The sequence below is a fragment of the Pteropus vampyrus genome, unplaced genomic scaffold (assembly GCF_000151845.1).
Source record: "Pteropus vampyrus isolate Shadow unplaced genomic scaffold, Pvam_2.0 Scaffold184, whole genome shotgun sequence".
Classification (NCBI taxonomy): domain Eukaryota; kingdom Metazoa; phylum Chordata; class Mammalia; order Chiroptera; family Pteropodidae; genus Pteropus; species Pteropus vampyrus.
The window spans coordinates 191,339-199,739 of record NW_011888965.1 but is presented as its reverse complement, the minus strand read 5'-3'; positions in this window follow the sequence as shown (position 1 = coordinate 199,739).

Here is an 8,401-nt window from a genome sequence, read left to right as displayed (position 1 = left end):
TAAAATAAAATAAATAAAATAAAATAAAATAAAATAAAATAAAATAAAATAAAATAAAATAAAATAGAGACCTCACTGATAGACTCAACTTAAAAACAATTACATTTTGTAGGAGGGAATGTCTTAGAGGTAAGACAGGGTTATTTCACATCTTGTCTCTTTACAACCTAATCTTGGGCTAGGATGTAGAGAACTGTCACAATCTATAGGTTATAACAATCAGCAAAAGGTGTAGTTGAGGAACAGCTGCAGACCTGCTGCTCCTAAACTCATTCTCATATCATTCTGGGTCAATACAATTTTATTTATTTGGTCCCTTGGATAGCTGCTCCTTGGGTCCCTCTTTCTCCAGGATGCCAACAGCACTAGCTATGTGTGAATGATATATCCTGTGCATTTTAACTTTTTTTTTGTGATATAAATATTCAAATTTTGTATTTTTGTGTATTTTAATCTAATGTCCTCATTACTGCACAGTGTACCTCATTTTTGCCAATTAGAGCTGTTTTTTCTGCCATAGTGTTTTTTTGAAAAACCTCCACAGTCAATGTTTCATAGAAGACTAGGCTTTATGTTGGTGGCACCTTGACTTGATTTCCTACTAGAAGATTAGAAATTTGTCATAACCCAAATAGGTAGTGCACCGAGGAGAAGCCAAGATTAAGTGAGGGTTGTCTACATATATGTAATAAAGGTTTCCTTTTTAATACCTCAAATTCCAGGGTTTGAGATTTGCTTTACATACAAGATCCATTCTTCAATGGATTGGGCTAGACCTACCATGTACAATGTGTATGTATGTTTGTTTGTAATAAATACGAGTTTGTAAAGATAGGTTTAAGAATGATAACTCTATACCCGTCTTGAGCTGTCCAGAGATGGATATGTCAAACAAGGACTAAATTCCTTAATTTTTAAAAATTCTGGGCTTTGACTCCTCAGATTTCAGTAAGACCATAAGTCATAACTTATTTGTGGTGCCCAGGGCCAGTGTCCTGCCCTGTTGAAGAAGTGATTGGTGTCATGCTAGCTAAAGGAGAAAAAGGGTTTTGTTTATTTGCCGTGAGATCACCAAAAACCTATTCTTCTGTTTTGAAATGGGCCAAATGCAATAGAATACATTGGGTGGTGTGTGTCATTCTTGTCTCCCTCAGTTGCTGCCTCCTTCTAATTATTATATTTGTCTAGGCTTTGTAGGACATTGTGAGTAGCTGATTTGATGATTGCTATGTGGCCAGGTTTGTGTAAATGCATTCGTCTTTTTCCAGGACCTTGGAATTTTATTGTTTACAAACTTCTTTATGTATTGAGAAAAATAGCTAAAGTACTTTTGAAAAAAGGTTCTGCACCAGGTAAAAAGTATCTGAAATATAAGCTTGGGGATCTTTCTTCTTGAAGTAGGTGCCCTAAACCATCCTTTCTTTTGTTTCTCCTTCCCCTATTTCCTATTTTGGGTCAGATCTTCTGTTCTAACAACTTGACTCCCATGCTATCTTGCATCCCCCCAAATCCCACTACATTACATATCTAATTTATGGGTTATCTCCCAAACTTTTAAATGATTTGTGCAAAAACCCCAAAGAGGTTTTTGTTCCCATTTTCCTGAGTCAAGACTATTCCTTTATATGTGATTTATGCTAAACACTTAGATTGCTATATTTGGATAGATCTAGCCTAGTTTAATCTCTAATTCTAGGATAGAAAGAAGAAATGAGGGGGCCTTCTATTTTGAAAGTGAGGTCAAGAGACCAAGACAAGGAAGATTAATGTATATCCAAGTCACTCAGGAACTTTTATGCAAGTGCAAGAAACTTATGTCAAAGTAGTTTAATAGGAGACAGATGAATGTAACTCTAGGTTTATTGCTAGAAACCAAAGTTTTGTGTGATATCTTGAATTTATGGGGAGGTAGGGAGAATAGGAAACCATGCACTTTTCTGTTCTTTCCCTGATCTTTCCCCTTCATTTCTAAACTGCAGGAGACTGAGTGCCCATAGCTTTGGTGACTCCCATTCTGGACTGTTTAATTGATGGTTGATTTTGCCGTGCCAGGTACTTCCATTTGCTATCATTTTGTAACACATATACTGACCCTTTCCTTTCCCCTCTTTGCTCTGAGAAAATAAAATAAATACTTATTTGTTCTGAAAAAATACTTCATCCAACAAAAACACTCTTTCTTCTCTAGCTCACATGAAACATTTACCAAGATAGACAACATCTGAACAATAAAACATGCTCTAACAAATTGAAAAGTATAGAAATCATACAAGGTATGCTCTCAGACCACAATGGTATTAATCTTAAAATCTTAATAGAAAGATATTTAGAAAATCCCAAAATATTTGGAGATTTACTTACACACTTTTAAATAACACATGGGTTGAATAAGTCTCAAGAAAAAATATTTTAACTAAATGAAAGTGAACATGCAATTTATCAAAATTTGCAAGATGCAATAAAAGTAGTGCTTGGAGGAAATTTTATAACATTGACTGTATATATTAGAAAATACAAGCAATATAAAATTTAATAATTTAAGCCTCCAATTAAGAAAATTAGAAAAAGAAGAATAAATTAATTGTAAAATAAATTGAAGAAAATAAGAAATATCAGAGCAAAAACCAATAAAATAAAAGAAATAGAGTAAATTGGTTAAATCAAAACTTGTTATTGAAAACATCAATACAATTTATAAATTCTTATCCAAGCAAATCAAGAAAATAGAAGAAAGGAAACAAAATTTAAATATCTGAAATGAAAGAGACCATTGTTATTGAGCTCATATATATGAAAATGAAAATAAAAGAATATTATGACAGACCTATCACCAACAATTTTATGATTTAGATGAAATGAAATAATTCCTTGAAAGAAACAATCATTCAGAACTCACACAAAGAGAAATAGATGATCTGAATAAACCTATGTCAACTAAAAAAAATTAATGACTAATTAAATTACTTTAGTTGACATAGGATTATTTAGATTATCTTATTCTGCTCTCTAAAACAAAAAGCACCAAGCCCAATGGTTTCACTGATGCATTATAGCAAATATTTAAAAAAAAACAAATGATACAAATACTTTTCAATCTGTTCCAGAAAATAGAAGCAGAGGGAACACTTCCTAACTCACTCTATGAGAGCACCATTACCCTAATACCAATACTAGACAAAGACATAAAAAAAAAAATTACAGACCACTATCTCTCATAAACACATATAAAAATATCCAGAGAAAATATCAGCATATTAAATCTAACAACATATAAACCAAATTATACACCCCAATCCAGTGGTATTTTTTCAGCTATGCAATGCTGATCTAACATTTGAAAGTCAAAATCAATTAATGTAGTCAAACAAATCAAGCAGCTAAAGAAGATAAATCACATTATTGTATCAGTAGATGCAGAAAAAGATTTTGACAAAACCCAGCACTTATTCATGATAAATATTCTTAGCTAACTAGGAACAGTGGGGACTTCCTGAAGTTGGTAAAGAACATCTATATAAAACCTACAGTGAAAATCATACTTAATGGTGAGAAACTAGAAGCTCCCCCCCGAAATCAAGAATAAGTCTAGAATATCTCATCTCACCAGTCCTATTGAACATTGTACTGAAAGCCCTAACAAATGTATTAATATATGAAACAAAAGGCATATACATTGGGAAGGAAGGTATAAAACTGTCTTTGTTCATTGATGACATGACTTTCTATGTAAAAATATCTCAAAGAATTGGAGGAAAAATATGTAATTTGTAAGTAATTATAGCAAGGTTAGAAGATACAAGAGTAATATTATTCAAAATCAATTGCATTCTTACGTACCAGCAAGGAGCAACTGGAATTTGAAATTAAAAATACAATACCATTTATATTAGCAGCACCAAAAAGCAATACCTTGGTATAAATCTAATAAAATATGTCCAAGATTTATATTAGAAAATTACAAATCTCTAAGGAAAGAAATCAAAGAAGATATGAGAACATGGAGAGATATTTCATATTGATGAATAAGAAGATTCAATGTTGCCAAGATACTACTTCTTCCCAGCTTGATCTATGAATCCAACTCAACCCCAGTGTAATTCCCAATAGTTACTTTATTGACATTAGCAAACTGATTTTGACATTTCTATGGAAAGACAAGATATCCATAATAGCCAATACAACATTGAAGAAGAACAAATTTGGAGAACTGCCAATATCCAATCTCACGACTTATTATAAAGCTAAGGTAATCATGGCAGTGTGGTTTGGAGGAAAAAAAATAAAATAAACAAATGGATCATGGAACAGAATAGAAAGCCCAGAAATAAGCCTACACATGTAAAGTCAACCAATCTTGCATATAGAAGTAAAAATCACTGGAGAAAGAATGGATAGTCTTTTAAACAAATGTACTGAAATAACTGGAAAACCATAAGCAAAAAATAAATCTAGACACTGAACTTATACTTTTCACAAAAATTAGCTCAAATGGGTCATATACCTGTGTATAAAGTATAACACTATAAATCTTCCAGAACACAACATAGGAAAATCTAAGTGACTATGCACTCATTAATGATAAGTTAAACTTTGTTAATTAAAATCTTCTCTAAAAAATCCACAATTAAGACAATAAAATAAGACCCTTATCTTATACCATATTCATAAATCAAATAAAAATGGATTAAAGACTTAATTGTAAAGCCTGAAGCTGTAGAATTCACAGAAGAAAAAATAGGGGGAAAATTCTTTACACTGGCCTTGGCAATACTTTCTTGGATATGAGGCCAAAACTACTGGCAACAAAAGCAAACATGGACAAATGAGATTATATCAAATTTAAAAAGCTTCTGTACAGCAAAGGAAATAATGAACAGATAAAAAGGTAACCTACAGGATGGGAGAAAATATTTGCAAACCATATATTTGATGTATTAATATCCAAAATATATAAGGAAGCATACAATTCAATAGCAAAGAAACAAGTAGCCCAATTAAAAATTGGCAAAAATCTCGAATAGACATTTCTACAAATAACACAAAAAATGACCAACAGGTGTATGTAAAGTATGCTCAATATTACTAATCATCATGGAAATGCAAATAGAAACAATACTGAGCTATCACCTCACATCCCTTGAGGTAGTTATTATCAGAAAGACAGGAGATGATGTTGGCCAGGGTCTGAAGTAAAGGGATTCCTTGTGCATTAATGGTGGGGATGTAAATTGGTACAGCCCTTATAGAAAAGAGTATTGAGTTTCCTTAATGAATTAAAAATAGAACTACCATATGATCCAGCAATCCCACTTCTGGGTATATATTCAAAATAAATGGAAACAAGATCTCAAAGAGATATCTGCACCCACGTGTTCACTGAAACATTATTCAGAATAGCCAAGATAAGGCAACACCCTAAGTATCTGTAGAAGGATGTATGGATAGGGAAAATGTGATATGTATATTTCAATATTATTCAGTCATGAAAAGGAAGGAAATCCTGTCATTTGTGACAACACAAATAAACCTGGAGGGTACTGTGCTAAATAAAATTAGCCAGATGATGAAAGATATATGCTGCATGATACCAATTATATGTGGAATCCAAAATAGTCAAATTTATAAAATCTGAGTCGAAAATGATGATTACCAAGTGCTCGAGCATGAAAGAAATAGGCAGATGTTGGTCTAAGAATAAAAGCTTTTGGTTAAAAAATGAATACTTCTTGGAGTTTTAATGTATACCATGGTGACTATAGTTCAAAACACTGTATTATATACTTCAAATCTGTTAAGAGAGATCTTAAGTGTTCTCACTACATGCACGTACACACAAAAAAAATTAAAAATATATGAGGTGATAGATGTGTTAATTAGCTTGATTTTGGTAAGCATATCACAATGTATATGTATCTTAAATCATCATATTGTGCACCTTCAGAAAAAAAAATCATGTTGTGCAATCTAAAAAGTCTTTAAAAAGAAGGAAATTCTGCCACATGTGACAACGTGAATGAAATTGGAGGACATTATGTTATATGAAATAAGCCAGTGAAAGGACAAATATGACATGATTCTACTTATATGAGGTATTTAAAATAATCATATGCATAGAAACAGAAAGTCAAATAATGCTTTTCAGGGTCTGGGGAGAGGAAGTAATGGGGAGTTATTTTTAACAAATATAAAATTTTAGTTATGAAAGATTAACACGTTCTAGAAACCTACTCTACATCACAGTGCCTATAGGTAACAAATCAGTATTATACACTTAAAAATTTGTCAAAAGCAAATCTTATTGTAAGTGTTCTTAACACACACATATACACAAACACACACACACACACACACACACACACACACACAAAGGGGCAGCAAAAAACTTTTGGAGATGATGCATATGTTTATTACCTTGATTGTGGTGATGGTTTCACAGATGTATGCCTACCTACAAATTCATCTAGTTGTATACATAAAATATATCCATTTTATCTTTGTATAACAATTATACCTCAATAAAGCTATTTAAAAACAAAAGAAGAGCCACTGACTAGGATAAAATATTTGCAAAATACATATCTGATAAATGACCTGTATTTGAGATATACAAAGAACTCTTATAACAACATTAAAAAGCATATAACCCAATTAAAAAGTGGGCAAAAAATCTGAAAAGACACCATATTAAAAAAGATATACACATAAGCATATTAAAACATGCTAAACATCATGTCATAAGCAATTTCAAATTAAAACAAAAATTATTGGATAGTACCACACAACTAGGAGAAATGATAAATCCCAAACACTGACAACACCAAAAACTGGTATATGGAGCAACAGGAACTCTCATTCATTGCTGGGGGTAGAGCAAAGTGGTACAGTTACTTTGGAAAAGACAGTTTGGCAGTTTCTTACAGAACTACACACAGTCTTATTGTTCCATTCTGCAATTGTGCTTTCAAGTATTTACCCAAATGTGTTGAAAACTTGTGTCAACACAAAAACCTACAAATAACAGTTCATAGCAGCTTTACACATAATTTCCAAAACATAGAAGCAAACAAGATATGCTTCAAGAGATGAACAGTTAAACACATTGTAGTACATCCTTCCAATGAAATATTATTCAGCAGTAAAAAGAAATGAGCTATCTAGCCACAAAAAGAGATGAAAGAAACTTACATAAATATTACTAAGTGGAAGAAGCCAGTCTTAAAAGTTTATATACTGAATGATTCCAACTATATGGGAATCTGAAAAAGGCAATATGTAGATAGTAAAAATATCAGTAGTTACTAGGAATTTACATTTTGGAGAAAGTAGGGCAGAAATAAATTGGTGGAACACAGGGGAATTTTAGAGCAAAGCAACCTTTCTATACGATATACACATAACATTATGCATTTACCAGAATCCACAGAATTGTAAAAAAACAGAGTAAATCCTAATGTAAACTATAAACTTTAGTTAATAGTAATGTATCAATATTGGTTCATCAATTTTAACAAATGTATCACACCAGTGCAATACGCTAATGATTGATAGGGGAAACTGGGTGGGGAAAGGAAGTATAATGGGAATTCTCTGAACTTTCTGCTCAAATTTTCTGTAAACCTAAAACTGCTCTAAGCAGTCAAATGTATTAATTTAAATAATGGCCTTTCTGAACAAGTACATATAAAAGAAAATGAGAACAATAACAATATCAATAATAATAGCACGAAACAATGTTTTTACTTTAAATATCTCTCCTTCCTGCTCCCTGCCTTCCAAGAATTTGTGAGAAGTTGTAACTCTTATTATAAAATATTTTAATAGTAAAAATTCTGGAATACGAGTAACCAATATTACTATGTAATTCTTTAAGCAATATAATCATGTCTAAATGAGTCTTATGCTTGCGTTTCATCCTATAAAAAAAGATTAATTACTGTTAATTTTCATTTTATTCTCAAATATGTTGACAATAAAGGCCATTGTTTGCAATACTTATAGCTGAAACTATATTAATTCAATAAATTTCTTAAATTCATTTTTCTTTAACAGAAAAATAATGTAGCAAAATAAATCTAAAAAGTTTTTTTATAGCATACATTTCCAACTTAAATGCATCCCATTCAGGTCTCTTTAATGAAAGGCCGTTCTGTTGATATAAATACCAATGTTCCCCACCAGTAGATTAAATAATGTTATTTCCTTAAAGTACATTGTCATCTATAAATAAGTAATGTGCTTAAAAGCATGAATTCTTTAATTAGATAGACTGTGTTCAAATTCTGCCTCTGTCACTTATCAGTTGAGTGGCCTAGGAGAAGTTGCTTAAGTTTTTCTAAATCTCAGTCACATATATGTGACATGAGTAATGCATTAGCAGATTTCAAGACAAAATTTGACCATA